The sequence below is a fragment of the Heptranchias perlo genome, chromosome 38 (genome assembly GCF_035084215.1).
Source record: "Heptranchias perlo isolate sHepPer1 chromosome 38, sHepPer1.hap1, whole genome shotgun sequence".
Lineage (NCBI taxonomy): Eukaryota > Metazoa > Chordata > Chondrichthyes > Hexanchiformes > Hexanchidae > Heptranchias > Heptranchias perlo.
Window position 1 is genome coordinate 9,630,581 of NC_090362.1, and position 17,483 is coordinate 9,648,063.

A 17,483-nucleotide genomic window follows, 5' to 3' on the forward strand; every position below is an offset into this window, starting at 1 on the left:
CTCTTTCTAATTAGTTAAAACAAATCTTATCATGGAATAAATGGATGAAACTTTACACTAAAAACTCTTCCCAAAGCGAGTTCCCTGTCTCAGTTAGACTGCAGGGTGAAACACCAAATGGAACCTTTACCATAAAGAAGATTTAATAATAGAAATCTTAAATTTAATCTCATGCACAACTCCTGGAAACTCACCATGGTGGAAGTTTCACATTTAAAATATTAACAATGTTTCCTTTTTATTGTGAAATGCTCAATTTTCATCTCGCAGACAGACAACACTTGTGATTAATGGCACTTGTTTTCCTTCCTGACATTTAGAAAGTAAAATTAAGATTGTTTATTTTCTCAGTGGAAAAACTGAATGGTATTTCCATTTGCTTTTCTAAGTGATTTAATCCTGACTGGGATCTAGCCTCCCCTCCAAGAGTTGCTAGACCCCGAGACTCCATCCTAGTAGTTCCAGATCTTGGACCTTCTGCCCAGTGTTCCCAGATCCCGATACTGATAAGGCACTGTCCCTGATGGTTTTTATTTTCATAATGCCCCTTCCCATTCTTACAAAACCTTTGATTCATTGTGAGCAATGCCACAGGACATCAGCCGGTATACATGCCGGTGTACATAGCATGCAGCCAAGACACTTCAGGTGTCACGTATCAGATGTCACAACTCAAGTTGTCAAAAATAGAGGAAAAAAAAGAACCCAGTCATTTCCTGCTGATTTTTCTCACTTGGTAAACTGGCCTCTCCCTGTGGCAGGAGCCATAGATTTACAAGCAACAATTACCCTTCCTGATTTGCCTATTAGGACCATTCTCCCAATATAAAGTATCTGAGCAGCGACTTGCCAGAGACAGGAAGTTTAGACGCAGCTCAGAGGCCTACCGTGTCAGAGCTCTGCCCTCCTTTTGGTGGGACTCCCTGCTGAAGGCCGAGAAGCCTGCCTCCAGTATGCAACTAACCATGGACCTTAATCAACATGGACGTGGGGATGAAGAGCTTAGGCTCGTAAATTTAAAACAATCTTACCCATTTAGGTAATGAAAGTGGTTTCGTCCCTGTACAAGTAATAGGAAAAAAATATAAGATAAATTTATATATTTATATATGTATAAAAAACAAGAACTGCTTCTAAACATAGAACTAGAGGCAGTAATTCACAGGGTAGCAGTATCAAAGGGAACACTCTCCAAAATACTCAGGATAGGATAACAGCACTAGTAAATGTCAAAGTGAGAAGCACACAATTGGACTCAGATATAAAATCCCACATGTTTTGTTATTTCGTGCCCGCATGCAGCAAGACCTGGACAACATCCAGGCTTGGGCTGATAAGTGGCAAGTAACATTCGCGCCAGACAAGTGCCAGGCAATGACCATCTCCAACAAGAGAGAGTCTAACCACCTCCTCTTGACATTCAACAGCATTACCATCGCCGAATCCCCCACCATCAACATCCTGGGGGTCACCATTGACCAGAAACTTAACTGGACCAGCCACATAAATACCGTGGCTACAAGAGCAGGTCAGAGGCTGGGTATTCTGCGGCGAGTGACTCAACTCCTGACTCCACAAAGCCTTTCCACCATCTACAAGGCACAAGTCAGGAGTGTGATGGAATACTCTCCACTTGCCTGGATGAGTGCAGCTCCAACAACACTCAAGAAGCTCGACACCATCCAGGACAAAGCAGCCTGCTTGATTGGCACCCCATCCACCACCCTAAACATTCACTCCCTTCACCACCGGCTCACTGTGGCTGCAGTGTGTACCATCCGCAGGATGCACTGCAGCAACTCGCCAAGGCTTCTTCGACAGCACCTCCCAAACCCGCGACCTCTACCACCTAGAAGGACAAGAGCAGCAGGTACATGGGAACAACACCACCTGCACGTTCCCCTCCAAGTCACGCACCATCCCGACTTGGAAATATATTGCTGTTCCTTCATCGTCGCTGGGTCAAAATCCTGGAACTCCCTTCCTAACAGCACTGTGGGAGAACCTTCACCACACGGACTGCAGCGGTTCAAGAAGGCGGCTCACCACCACCTTCTCAAGGGCAATTAGGGACGGGCAATAAATGCCGGCCTCGCCAGCGACGCCCACATCCCATGAACGAATAAAAAAAAATTTACGGAATTAAAACCTTATTTGTGGTTTCGATGACACTTCCATAAAGAGAATTGTTTACAAAATGTCTGCAGAATGTTGTTTCTGACTTCTTGCTTTTGCAATAATTGTTTCTTTCCTGCTCTCGCAGTTATATCCTTCAGTTACCTGAAGATCTAAGCCATAAAGAGCATTTCAGCTTATATGGCTGCATTAAATCGCGTCAATCTCGAGGTGAGCAGTAAAGTTTTACTATAGATTAGCTGACTGGATAGACTTAGGGGGCTACCATAACAGATGTTGTAACAGCAGTATTACATTAGAATGAGTGATAGGACATTAGTTTATATTGGAAAATCTGCTTAACTTTTACAGTAAAATAAAAATGTTGAAACTATTCAGAGTTGACAGGTCCCATTTAGGGCTCAATTTTCAAAGGCGGCAGGATGGCATTGGGGGAGGGGGCAATGGACGCTCCGGATAATAAAAACTTACCGCTCCCCACGCGATCGCGACAAAACGTGGCTTCCGGGTTTGCCGTCCGAAAGCTGCGCAGTGGGCGGACTGCGCACCCGCATGACAGGCTGTCAGCTGGAGCGTTTACATTTAAAAGGCCATTGCTCCAATGGCTTTTGCTGGAGCAATGACCAAGAACAGACCATCTGGAACAGCACAGGGGTAAGGCTCCAAGCTCTAATGATGCCTCACTTCCGGTGCTACTGGCCGGGGTGAGGAGGAGGAGGGAAATTTTTTACCCGACTGACAGGAGGAAGTGGCCTGCCTCTGCCGCCAAGGCCAGGCCCGAGGTGGCAGAGGAGGTCACCAGCCGTAGCAATATCTCCCGCAGTTGGGTCCAGTGCAGGAAGCGTTTCAATGACCTAACCAGGTCAGCAAAAGTGAGTACGCTTACTCATTCTCCTGCATTCCGTGTTCCACATCACCCCACTCCCGCCAACTCATTCTGCACTGCCAAGACTACTCCATCACATCACTCCTCGCACCCACTTAAGGCCCATCCTCAACTTACCTGCACTTCCTCAGCACTGCGAGGCCCTGCGAAACAAGTCGTCGGTGACCTGCCTTATGCACTGTGTGTGCAGACGACTGAGAGACCCCGGCGATGTCACCGGTGGCACCCTGGGATGATCCGGAGGCGAAGAAGTTGAGGGCAGTGGTCACTTTATCTGTGATGGGTGATGCCGCTCGGCCCAGCCGGGAGCAGCTCGGCATGAAGGAGGCTGCAGACGTCTGCGACCGCCTGGCGACTGACTCTCAGCCTCTGTAGGCACTTCTCCTCAGAGAGGCCCAGGAAGCTGAGCCTCGGTCTGTGGACCCTCTGACGAGGGTAGTGCCTCCTGCGAAGTCGGTCCCTCTGTTGTTACTCTCCGTGCTCTTGTGCAGGTGCCTGTGGTGCAGCACTGTGTGGTGGAGCTCCACGTGGCGGAGGTGAACACCATGCCTGGCGAGGATGGTGATGATCCTCGTCCTCGGACGTACCAGTGAATGCAGCCATCGCACACCCCATCCTGACGGTGTCAGTTTGAGGGGGTCCGAAAAGTTGGTCAATATATGCAAACAGAACAATTCTGAGTGGAAACCAAGAATTTTCAGTCTAAACACAAAGATCTCCCAGCCAAAAGTTTGTCTGAGAGAAATGAGTGCCCTGCTGCAATAACTCACCTTTTATCCCCATCTGTCAAACAGGGATTTAGATGTCCAAATGGCTGCCGGCTGAAACACGACTCCTTCAACATGGAGTGTTTCGCACAACGAGGCAGAATTAAAATCCTTTCCCTGCCTCAATCACCATAAAATGAAGTACTTTAACAAGCTTAACCATCTTAATATTAGCCTGCCGGCTATAATTGCCGGTGGGACTTCTGGATTCCTGAACACGCACATACACAGATGCGTCTGTGCGAAACACGGAAGTCGGCGGGTTGGAGCCGAGATTGGTTCCTGATCTGGATTTTCCCGATTTTCGTCGCCCCCTGCCCCCAACGCTCCCGGACTTCCATTTGAAAATTGAGCCCTTAAGTGTCTGTTCTTCATCTGTGAGGCCTATTGTGACTTGCTTTTACAGCATCTCCCATGTCTGTGCCCTTGTGTGTGTGCATGGACATTCACATGCGTGTGTACGTATGACTTTACCGTGTCTTCCTTACACGGGCGGTCCTACCACGAAGCAGCAACAATCAACAGAGCAAACAGAATGCTAATCTCTATAGGCAAAACAGTGAGGCAGAAGGAGTTTGCATTTATATAGCGCCTTTCACGTCCTCAGGACGTCCCAAAGTGCTTCGCAGCCAATCAAGTACTTTTGAAGTGCAGGCAGTGTTGAAATGTTGCAATCAAGCTGTGCAAACAGCAACGAGATAAATGACCAAATAATCTGTTTTAGTGAAGTTGAAGGATAAATTTTGGCCAGGACTCTGGGAAAACGTGCTATGAGATATCTTACCTGAGAGGGTAGACAGGGTTTAATATCTCGCCTGAAAGACGGTACCTTCAACAGTGCAGCACTGATGTATCAACCTAGATTATGTGCTCAAGTCTCTGGAGTAGAACTTGAACCCGTGACCTTTCCGCTGAGAGCCAACGGTGCTACCATTAAGCCAAGGCTGACACTTCAAATCAGAGTAAGTCATTCTCTAACTGTACAGTGCTCTGGCCAGACTTTGAGAACTGTGTCCAGTTCTAGTTACTGACTCACAAGGGAGACATTCAAACCCTCAAGGCAATTCATAAAAGAGCCACAACACTGATCCCCAGTGCCAAATAACTGTGTTATGGAGCAGTTCGGACTTTTCAGCTTTGAAAGGAGCGATCTTACAGAGCTGTAAAAGAAAATAAACCATATGGAAATGGTAGATTCAGGAAACTACCTCAGCCTAAAGCAGGGCACGGGGACTTTGGTTCAATTTAGGCCGGATGTCAGGAAGTTCTTCACACAAAGGGAGTCATTTTAACTTTGGCAGATAGTGTAAAATGGGCGCCAGCTAAATAGCCTTCCATATACATCCCACCCAAATTTACTTACTGTTGAAGTCAATGAAAGGGAAATCGGGCGGGGCCTATAACTCCTTTAAACATTGGCTGAATGAGCATCTGTTAAGAAGGGGAAAGGGACTATCCTTTCATGTTAAGGGTATCGTAGTTGGCCAAATGATCCACTAATCACAATGCTTCATTTTTTCTCCCCTTACGCCTCTGTGAAGCACCTTGGGACATTTTTCAAAGGCGCTATATAAATGCAGAGTTGCTGTTGCTGCTGCTTGGATAATAACAAAAGTCAATTTTGAAATGCAACGAGGCAAAGTTGAACAATCTGGATTTTAAATTTGGATCGATATCCTGGAGCTTTTCCCTTATTTTCGAGAGTTGGAGAGAACTTTCGCAGTTGTATGTTCTTCACAGTTGGGATGATTGCTTTTCACCAAGAAAACAGAGTGGGTTTGGGCAGAATTCATAACACGCCAAATTTTCTGGTTCCATACTTTCTTAGGTTCTTATATTATTGACTAAACAGCAGGGAATACACTACAACACCCTGGGGTAAATTCAGTGAGCCCATAGTCCCAGCAGGGAACCTCAATTGACGGGAGCACAGGTCAAAGACAGCGCTACAACACTGCAGTGATGATTCTCTGACCCCGCTCTCTTGTTGTGCTCGGCTCCCTACTAGGAGTGTGGAATCACAAATGTAGCCTCACGAGCTTTATTGCAATGGTCATCTTTTCCAACAGTTGCTTTGTAGCAAAAAGAAATACGATTTTCTTTTTACCTTTGATAAATGACTGTTTTTTCATACGGATCAAAACAGCTCTGATGTGACAAAGTGCAGTATAATTACCAGCATCCTGAAACGATCAGAGTGTCTATTGACACTACTGTGTCCGCCAATAAGTTTGAGGTGGGGTGGGACTTACGGCAAACAGTCTATTTTACAGCAAACAGAGTCTATTTAAACAGCGCACTACAGCAAACAATCTACAGAGTAGACTTAAAATAAACTGCAGTGAGACAGTTTAGGATTACAATGGTGAGACGCCTTCTTGAACTGCTCCACTCCACGTGGTGAAGGTACTGCCACAGGGAGTTCCAGGATTTTGACCCAGCGATGATGAAGGAACGGCCAATATATGTCCAAGTCGGGATGGTGTGTGACTTGGAGGGGAACTTGGAAGTGGTGTTGTTCCCATGCACCTGCTGCCCTTGTCCTTCAAGGTGGTGGAGGTGGCGGGTTTGGGAGGTGCTGTCGAAACCTCCAAGGGACTAAGCTCTGAGCTAGTTATGAAGGCCTTCATCAAGAGAAGAACGACCTGCAAATTTCACAACACCACACTATCCAAGCAATAAGCACCAGGATAATCTAATTGAAAGTAATATAATTAAACCCGGGTTTGCCCCATAACCTAATCTGTTTGATACGGTGCAGTGCATTCCAGATCATAACCACTCGCTGTGTAAAAAAGCTTTTCCTCATGTCACTTTTGCCAATCACCGTAAATCTATGTCCTTTGGTTCTTGACCCTTCCGCCAATGGGAACAGTTTCTCTCTATCTACTCTGTCGAGACCCATCAATAGGCTGCTGGTAGACACTATAGAACATCATTGCCGAACACTTTGAGCTAAAGTAAAACATGTTGGCTGGAAAAGCATGGGTTTGTCTGAAAGAAAGTCACAAGTACATTGAATGTCACCTCCAAAGTGAATTGAGCCAACTGTAAAAGAAAATGATCTGTTCAGACACTCCTCCCCACAGGTATATAGTGTTCAGCACCTGAGAAATTAGAAGCACCAACACAGAATTGGTCCTTTTTACTCAGATTTATTGTACCCCGAACCCAGATATCAACAAATACGGCCTTCAGGCAGGGAATGTGACTCCATCGCGAAGGGTGATCAATCCCCATAGCAGAAGGAGAAACTTCCTTCACCGGCGTTCCCTGCCGTCCCAGACACTTCCTTCTTCAGGATCCCTGATCCTGGGCCCGCACCTTTTCCAGGGAACGCTCAACCTTACACTTCTGCTCTTCTTCTCTCTAAAACTTTAGACTTGATTGGTCAAAACCCTTTCACCTCTTCCTCGGCAACTGTCTTGTCCAATCCACTCACACGGATCTGACTGCGGACCAAAGTCTCATCACAGCTTTGAAGCTGTCTTACTAATATGTCTGCAATTGTATCCTGATATGGCTCCTTTTTGACAATACCTTTGATTATGGTTATCATGTTCATTCTGTTCCTGCAGTCTCAGCAAGGTCTTTTTCGACCAGCTGGGGAGAGGCCGACAGGACCTGTTAGCCTTTCTACTGAACAAATCCTTATTCATTTTCTCTGCTGATCTAAATTTTAATTCTTGATTCCTCGGTATGAGGATATGTGATTCCATACCAAAGACACTTGGCAGCTATAACCCTATCAAGTCAAGGTCACAGAAGGTGGGGCAAATTCCCAGGTCCGAACAATGTACCCACACCGGGTTCGGTAGCATAGTGGTTATGTTTCTGGGCCAGTAATCCAGAGGCCTAGACTAAAATCCAGAGTCATGAGTTCAAATCCCGCCACGGCAGCTGGCGAATTTAAATTCAATTAATTAATTAAATTCAATTAATTAAAATAAAAAATCTGGAATTAAAATACGAGTATCAGTAATGATGGCCATGAAAATACCGGATTGTCGTAAAAACCCATCTGGTTCACTAATGTCCTTTAGGGAAGGAAGCCTGCCGCCCTTACCCGGTCTGGCCTATATGTGACTCCAGACCCACAGCAATGTGGTTGATTCTTAATTGCCCTCTGAAATGGCCTAGCAAGCCACTCAGTTGTAAAATCTCGCTACGAAAAGTCATAATAAGAATAAAACCGGACGGACCACCCGGCATCGGACCACTAGGCACCGGACACGACAAAGGCAAAAAAACACCAAGCCCAGTCAACCCTGCAAGGTCCTCCTTACTAACATCTGGGGACTTGTGCCAAAATTGGGAGAGCTGTCCCACAGACTAGTCAAGCAACAGCCTGACATAGCCATACTCACAGAATCATATCTTTCAGCCAACGTCCCAGACTCTTCCATCACCATCCCTGGGTATGTCCTGTCCCACCGGCAGGACAGACCCACCAGAGGTGGCGGTACAGTGATATACAGTCAGGAGGGAGTGGCCCTGGGAGTCCTCAACATTGACTCTGGACCCCATGAAATCTCATGGCATCAGGTCAAACATGGGCAAGGAAACCTCCTGCTGATTACCACGTACCGTCCTCCCTCAGCTGATGAATCAGTCCTCCTCCATGTTGAACACCACTATGGAGGAAGCACTGAGGGTAGCAAGGGCACAAAATGTACTCTGGGTGGGGGACTTCAATGTCCATCACCAAGAGTGGCTCGGTAGCACCACTGCTGGCCGAGTCCTGAAGGACATAGCTGCCAGACTGGGCCTGCGGCAGGTGGTGAGCGAACCAACACGAGGGAAAAACTTACTTGACCTCGTCCTCACCAATCTACCTGTCGCAAATGCATCTGTCCATGACAGTATTGGTAGGAGTGACCACCACACAGTCCTCATGGAGATGAAATCCCGTCTTCGCACTGAGGACACCATCCAACGTGTTGTGTGGCACTACCACCGTGCTAAATGGGATAGATTCAGAACAGATCTAGCAGCTCAAAACTGGGCATCCATGAGGCGCTGTGGACCATCAGCAGCAGCAGAATTGTATTCCAGCACAATCTGTAACCTCATGGCCCGGCATATTCCTCACTCTACCATTACCAACAAGCCAGGGGATCAACCCTGGTTCAATGAGGAGTGTAGAAGAGCATGCCAGGAGCAGCACCAGGCGTACCGAAAAATGAGGTGCCAACCTGGTGAAGCTACAACTCAGGACTACATGCATGCTAAACAGCAGAAGCGTCATGCTATAGACAGAGCTAAGCGATTCCACAACCAACGGATCAGATCAAAGCTCTGCAGTCCTGCCACATCCAGTCGTGAATGGTGGTGGACAATTAAACAACTAACGGGAGGAGGAGGCTCTGCAAACATCCCCATTCTCAATGATGGCGGAGTCCAGCACGTGAGTGCAAAAGACAAGGCTGAAGCGTTTGCAACCATCTTCAGCCAGAAGTGCCGAGTGGATGATTCATCTCAGCCTCCTCCCGATATCCCCACCATCACGGAAGCCAGTCTTCAGCCAATTTGATTCACTCCACGTGATATCAAGAAATGGCTGAGTGCACTGGATACAGCAAAGGCTATGGGACCCGACAACATCCCAGCTGTAGTGCTGAAGACTTGTGCTCCAGAACTAGCTGCACCTCTAGCCAAGCTGTTCCAGTACAGCTACAACACTGGCATCCACCCGACAATGTGGAAAATTGCCCAGGTATGTCCTGTCCACAAAAAGCAGGACAAATCCAATCCGGCCAATTACCGCCCCATCAGTCTACTCTCAATCATCAGCAAAGTGATGGAAGGTGTCGTCGACAGTGCTATCAACCTGCTCACCGATGCTCAGTTTGGGTTCCGCCAGGACCACTCGGCTCCAGACCTCATTACAGCCTTGGTCCAAACATGGACAAAAGAGCTGAATTCCAGAGGTGAGGTGAGAGTGACTGCCCTTGACATCAAGGCAGCATTTGACCGAATGTGGCACCAAGGAGCCCTAGTAAAATTGAAGTCAATGGGAAGCAGGGGGAAAACTCTCCAGTGGCTGGAGTCATACCTAGCACAAAGGAAGATGGTAGTGGTTGTTGGAGGCCAATCATCTCAGCCCAGGGCATTGCTGCAGGAGTTCCTCAGGGCAGTGTCCTAGGCCCAACCATCTTCAGCTGCTTCATCAATGACCTTCCCTCCATCATAAGGTCATAAATGGGGATGTTCGCTGATGATTGCACAGTGTTCAGTTCCATTCGCAACCCCTCAGATAATGAAGCAGTCCGAGCCTGCATGCAGCAAGACCTGGACAACATCCAGGCTTGGGCTCATAAGTGGCAAGTAACATTCGCGCCAGATAAGTGCCAGGCAATGACCATCTCCAACAAGAGAGAGTCTAACCACCTCCCCTTGACATTCAACGGCATTACCATCGCCGAATCCCCCACCATCAACATCCTGGGGGTCACCATTGACCAGAAACTTAACTGGACCAGCCATATAAATACTGTGGCTACGAGAGCAGGTCAGAGTCTGGGTATTCTGCAGCGAGTGACTCACCTCCTGACTCCCCAAAGCCTTTCCACCATCTACAAGGCACAAGTCAGGAGTGTGATGGAATACTCTCCACTTGCCTGGATGAGTGCAGCTCCAACAACACTCAAGAAGCTCGACACCATCCAAGATAAAGCAGCCCGCTTGATTGGCACCCCATCCACCACCCTAAACATTCACTCCCTTCACCACCGGCGCACTGTGGCTGCAGTGTGCACCATCCACAGGATGCACTGCAGCAACTCGCCAAGGCTTCTTCGACAGCACCTCCAAAACCCGCGACCTCTACCACCTAGAAGGACAAGGGCAGCAGGCGCATGGGAACAACACCACCTGCACGTTCCCCTCCAAGTCACACACCATCCCGACTTGGAAATATATCGCCGTTCCTTCATTGTCGCTGGGTCAAAATCCTGGAACTCCCTTCCTAACAGCACTGTGGGAGAACCGTCACCACACGGACTGCAGCGGTTCAAGAAGGCGGCTCACCACCACCTTCTCGAGGGCAATTAGGAATGGGCAATAAATGCCGGCCTTGCCAGCGACGCCCACATCCCGTGAACGAATAAAAAAAAAGTCACGGCTTAGGTCTAAGGACATGACGCCAAGGCAAATCTGCAGTTAATCAGTTCAATAACTTGTAATTTTTTATGCTCAATGCACAATTTCCTTTGGGACATTCTGTGTTTGGACCAAACCTTGTACAAAACAGGAAAGCATATACATTTTATAAACAAAATGATGCATACTCCCAAAGCCCTCAATTGACTGACCACATTCACTTGTTTTCCTTATGCAACACTGTACGTGCTTCTAATTGAAAAAAGTTTGTTTTAATGCAATCCAGAGGACCAGATGATCTGAATCCATGCTGTCTAACAAACAAAACCAAAAGACTAACAGAAATCTTGTTTCTATCAAGATTGTTTGTTATTGTATTATGTCCCAATACTGGCATAAGATTATGTAAAAATTCACCAGTTAATTTAATTGACAAACATACATGTTCCACTCAATCTGTGAAAGCAAACATAGGAACGGGAGTAGGCCATTCTGCCCCTCAAGCCTGTTTTGCCATTCTATTAGATCAATGGTTGATCTGTACCTCAACTGTACAGCAAAATATTGAACGCACCATCACCCTTTACACAGAGGGATGTTAGGACGTGGAATGTCCGACCAGAAACTCCGAGGAGATCACCTCGTATAAGAGGTAGGTACTGTATAATGTTAATCAGGACCTCAGTGGTCTCCTGGACAACCTTCGATCGCCTTAGTAGGGGGGTCGGGGTGGATCGGAGAGGAATTTTCCAGATTCGCCCCCCCACCCCCAACATCTGGGCTTTTATCTGGTTTTTCGTCTCTCCCAGGAGAGGGGGAGGGGGGGTGGGTGGGGAGTGTATATTATGATGCACAAGACATTGTAATTGTGCGGAACAGGCTGGATGGACCTGAGGGTCTTTTCCTGTTGTCATTTGTCGTATGTTCGTATGTACTGTGACTACAGTAACTAATAAATTATATAAATTATATTCCCAGATGGCAACGGTCAATTTAAGAAACTTCAGTAACTTCCAACATTGCCGGATTGCTTACCTCTCCAGTGATGGGATGGATCTCATTCAGAAAACTGCTCCTCCGTAAAGCCACATAACACTGATGTGAGATGCAATTTGCCCTCTCCACTGAATGCTACCTCGGTATCTGCTTGCCCACACGCACTGCCATTTCATCTTATCAGCCTAGATAGGACAAAGGGTAAAAGTTTTCCAATCTATTGTATCATTCTCTTCCCCTCAAGGCCGTGCTTCTCTGGATCAGATCTCACACAAGGCTTCAATAAATAGCTTGGGTGGATTTCGTGATGGAGTACAGTGCCAGCAGCAATGTTTGTTTAAAGAACGTTATTTAGAAACAGATTCATTCTCCAGGCGTTCTGGAGTGTTTACTCAACAGGAATCAAGTGATAAATGAAAGCCGGAGGATTGACATTTCGTTGAGGTATTCAAGCTGAGGAGGTTCACACCTACATCACTCGTACAGCAGCTCCATCCCTCCCCCCGCACCCCACACACAAACCCCATCCCAAGTATCTCCCCAAGATACTCTCCCTCACCATCTGCATTGAGTGACTCCCCGTCCTCGGTGATTTCAATCTCCATCTCAGCTCACCTTGCCCTCTCTCCTCTGATGTCACATAAGAACATAAGAAATAGGAGCAGGAGTAGGCCATCCGGCCCCTCGAGCCTGCTCCGCCATTCAATCAGATCATGGCTGATCTTCTACCTCAACGCCATTTTCCTGCACCATCCCCATATCCCTTGATGCCTTTAATATCCAGAAATCTATTGATCTCTGTTTTGAATGTACTCAATGTCTGAGCCTCCACAGCCCTCTGTGGTAGAGAATTCCAAAGATTTACCACACTCTGAGTGAAGAAATTTCTCCTCATCTCAGTCCTAAATGGCCTACCCATTATTCTGAGACTGTTACCCCTGGTTCTAGATTCTCCAGCCAGGGGAAACATCCTCCTTGCATCTACCCTGTCACTGCCCACCTGTCGTCCCTAAATCTCTCCCTCCATATAGACTCTCCTAGCCATATTCATGGCCACCTCCTCGAATTTGACATCTTACATGGGTTCTCTACTCCCATGGTCTGGATCTCAGTAAAGGCCATCTCCAACCATTTTCTCGTATCCCTCGGCCCCCACTTCCTCCTGCTCCCCCCCAACACCACTTCCTTCTGCGTCCACACATGGAAACAACTCTCCCCAAGTCACTTAGAAACATAGAAACATAGAAAAATAGGAGTAGGCCATTCGGCCCTTCAAGCCTGCTCCGCCATTCAATATGATCATGGCTGATCCTCTATCTCAATACCATATTCCCACTCTCTCCCCATACCCCTTGATGCCTTTTGTGTCTAGAAATCTATCTAGCTCCTTCTTAAATATATTTAGAGACTTGGCTTCCACAGCCTTCTGTGGTAGAGAATTCCACAGGTTCACCACCCTCTGAGTGAAGAAATTTCTCCTCCTTTCAGTCCTAAATGTCCAACCCCATATCCTGAGACTGTGACCCCTCGTTCTAGACCCCCTCAGCCAGGGGAAACATCCTCCCTACATCCAGTCTGTCTAGCCCTGTCAGAATTTTATAGTTTCAATGAGATCCCCTCTCTTCGAAACTCAAGTGAATACAGGCCGAGTCGACCCAATCTCTCCTCATACGACAGTCCTGCCAGCCCAGGAATCAGCCTGGTGAACCTTACAATTGCACTTTCAAGCTGTGCCAACTGCCCAGCCTTTGGTCTTCCATTTGCTGGGATACTCCCACTGTCTGAGGCTGAACTAGACTGTCTGCAACCTTGCCGTTGAATTCGACCTTAAATTTAAGGACATCTTCAAAAGAACGAAGGGGGGAGGTTAGGAGTATTTTTTTATGCCGAGGGATGTTAAGACGTGGAATGTCCGACCACAAACTCTACTGGAAGCAGAATCCATAATAGCTTCGAAAAGGGAATATTTGAAAAAGAAAAGGAATTAAAAGGGGTAGGAGAATGGGGATAAGTGAATTGGTCTTTGAGAGCTGGCACAGGCACAATGGGCCGAACGGCCTCCTTCTGTGCTGTCAAATTCTGTCATTCGACGAAAAGATAGCATGGTTCAATGGGGGAGTTTATCCCCTTTGTCATGAGACTTCCTGTCCATTATGGAAGTGCTGAAAGGAACAGACCTCTGCTTAAATCTTCCCTCATCCCAAAGAGAGGAGCCTTGCAGTTAGGAATGTACGGGGCGTATCGGTTAATGTAAAATCTATGTGGGTGCTGAAGTTAGAGATGTAGGGGCCTGAATTTCCTGACTAGTTACACTGGTTCTGGTGAGGTCTCTCACCGCCTCTTGACTTCTGAGATTTTCCGCTGGAAGTGACATATGGGCGGGCGCATTACAATAGGAGGCAGAAGCTGCATTTCCTGTGGTTCATGAAACATTGGGTGTAAGTAATGTCCGTGCATCCGCGGTATCCAACATCGCTGCAGGCTGGAGATTCTTAGGGGTGGAAACAATGCAGCAAAGCCCATCTTCTCCTTAATGGCATCAGCGCAGCTTCATTGAGTGATTGAAACCCCAAACAAGTTGGACAGCAATCTTCTCCACCATCTTGATCTGTGTTGCAGAAGACAACGGAAATTTGAGCCCCACCACCATCAAGCTCTAATCAGTGTTGGGGAGTTAGAGAAAGATGTTTAGTGCCTGATGTTGTTCATTCTCCTTGGGAGTATAGGGATGTACAAGACTGGAAGTCCATAGGGTCAGTATCAACATTCAACAACAAAAAAGACTTGCATTTATATAGCACCTTTCACATCCTCAGGACGTCCCAAAGCGCTTTACAGCCAATGAAGTACTTTAACATATAGTCATGTAGGAAACTTGGCAGCCAATTTGCGCACAGCAAGCTCCCACAAACAGCAATGTGATAATGACCTAATAATCTGTTTTCGTGCTGCTGATTGATGGTTAAATATTGGCCAGGACACCAAGGAGAATTACCCTCCTCTTCTTGGAAATAGTGCCATGGGAGGGCAGATAGGGCCTTGGTTTGACGTCTCATCCGAAAGACGGCACCTCCGACAGTACAGCACCCCCTCAGTTCTGCACCGGAGCATCAGCCTAGATTTTGTGCTCAAGTCGCTGGAGTGGGACTTAAACCCACAACTTACTGACTCAAAGACAAGGGTGCTACCACTGAGTCACAGCTGACACACCATGGCCTCGAGATTACAGTTGGAGGCATTAATGGGCATAACATGTTCACAGATTCCTCTGTCTGCGGTTTTAACAGAGGTGTTAATCCGGTTTACTTTAAATGGGTTAACGCACTCACTAAAGTACAGCCCAGTGGAAGACTATACGAAAATGTTAAGCATGTGTTTGCAGATATCTCTAAACTGTTAATTTTGCAACTTATGGGGGTAAAATTAGCCTTTGCCAGTATCGCGAAAGGGGCTCGTAGCGAATCTGCCTCCCGATTTAGACCACACCCATGGCCTTCATTTCGTACTACTGCGAAGACCAATTTCACCCTCTATATCTCTTACACTCCTCATTGCTCCTTTTTGCCAAAAACTATCCAGCTCCCTTTTTGAAACCTGACAATCCCCTCCGCCTCTCTCAGATATCCAAGGCTTGATGTTGCACTGTGAGATACTAGCACACCACGCCATCGAACATGTCTCCAGGGCCCCAGTCTGTTACATCAGTAAGGTTAGCCTAAAACCCAAAATTAGGTTATCGGCCCTTGATTTGTTGGAGAGTTTATGGAGAATATGAACCCCCCTCTACCGAATATTCCTCATTCACTGCCTCATATCCATGATCTTCCAGCCCAGTTCCAGTCGGAATCCATTGCCTCTTTTCAACAAGTGGGTTTGCCGTCTGGCAACATAAATGTCACACACAGCCCTATGCGCACGATCGCTTTAATGCTGTTCAAGTATTCTGTACCTAGATGACTCGGGCCACTCTATATCAATTTATTTTGCACTTTTTCTACTATATATTGAAGAGTGCCACAGGTGAAGGCAATAGATTGGGTCCGATCCCCTCCACTAAGTGCCCCCATAACGCTTGCAATTGGAGTTTAGCCATGCATATTGTATCTGCTTGCCTTTCCGTCGCTGCATTTTGCGGCTTCATAGCTGCTCTTTCAACCCGATGCCTGATCTTTCCTGCGTGCGTCGTCATGTCTTCTATGTTCCTTGCGTCACCTAAAATAACTCCCTTTTACGAAAAAGTGCTCGTCGATCCATTTTTTCGCTGTTTCAAATAAAAAACATTGCCGGGAATTTCAGTGTAAAGAAAATGACCTTTCTGGTGGAGATCCTCTGTCAGAATCGTTGGGGGGAATTTTAACCCACCCTGCCCCGTGTCGGGCAGGGGAGGGTTCAAAATTTGAAAATCGCGTAATGCGACCCCAACCCACTGCGTATGCGTCTGTTTCCATTTTTACGGTGGCAGGTTTCATGCAGTGCAGTTGGGAGCCTGATTTAAATTTAACGCTGGCCGGCTGGGTTTCCCAGGGCTCGCGAATCCCGACAGCTAAATGGGGAAGGGAGCAGCCGGATCCAGTAGGAGTGCATCCCCCCCTGGCCTCTCAAGCATATCTTCTTCCAGGATCGGCCAACCCTCGGGCCCCCACCCCACCTCCAAACCCACGATTCCAAGCCTTATGCCCTGCGATCTTTCCCAGACTCCCAACTGCCAGCCCAACTCTCCCCTTATGCTCCACAATCTCTGCCGATCCCCCCACTTTCTACCTGCGATCTTTCCCGATTGCCAGGGATCGTTCCAGTTTATTTCAATAAATCAAACAAATCCTCTCAGCAATATAGTTCTGGTTTATTTTCATACTGTTATAATATTGGGGTGTGCACTGATGCAGTACTGGTGTATATTCTCACACTGGTACAGTACTTGTGCATACGGTCACATTTTTACAGTACTGCTATACATTGTCACACTGATACAATACTAGTGCATATTTTTAATGTGGCATTTACAAGAGTTGTGTGTATTTGTACAGTAATTTAACACGGTTCAGGTCTGAGGCGGAGACGGGATGGGGTCAGTAGAGGCTCCCCATTTGCTCCCCACTTTTTTGGGGGTCACTTTTTCCCAATGACTGGATTCACGTCGAACAAATATTTTCCATTGTTCCTTGCTACTGACGTCATAGAAAGAGAATTCTGATCACCTCCAGATTTACAGCTTTAATATCAATACAGATGTTGCAAAACCAGGAAATGAATTGAAAGTTAGAACATTTACATTTAACAGTTCAGACATTAGAAATGTATATGACCCTTTCTTTCTAGTACATACACTGGAGCCAAGGCGAAATCGTTGCCCTTTATCTTTGGATTAAATAGAGGTTCCTGAATTTGAAATAAAACACAAAAAAATTTTTATAAAATATTAAGTGGCATTGTTGACATGAGAAATATTGACAAAAACAGGATTTCTTCGCGATTGAGACTTAAGCAACTTTTATTGGGATGGACTGCTTTTTGGTGAAATACCGTGAGCTGAGTGACTTTCAGAGGCTCTGTGTGTCTCAGCCCAGCAATTCTCATCCTTGCGTTCAAATCCCTCC

At 46.8% G+C, this 17,483-nt stretch overlaps 2 long non-coding RNA genes across 3 annotated transcripts in view; one reads left to right on the forward strand and one right to left on the reverse strand.

Annotated features, from left to right (window-relative positions):
- LOC137304725 (uncharacterized) overlaps positions 1–17,483 on the forward strand; it is a 153,702-nt gene that overhangs the window by 134,381 nt on the left and 1,838 nt on the right. The gene's annotated exons all lie outside the window — the stretch shown is intronic.
- The window catches only part of LOC137304724 (uncharacterized), a 98,277-nt gene continuing 97,506 nt past the window's right edge, over positions 16,713–17,483 (reverse strand). For both annotated transcript variants that reach the window (XR_010958632.1, XR_010958631.1), the window contains exon 4: positions 16,713–17,265. This is a non-coding gene — a long non-coding RNA (uncharacterized lncRNA). The remainder of the gene's footprint in view (positions 17,266–17,483) is intronic.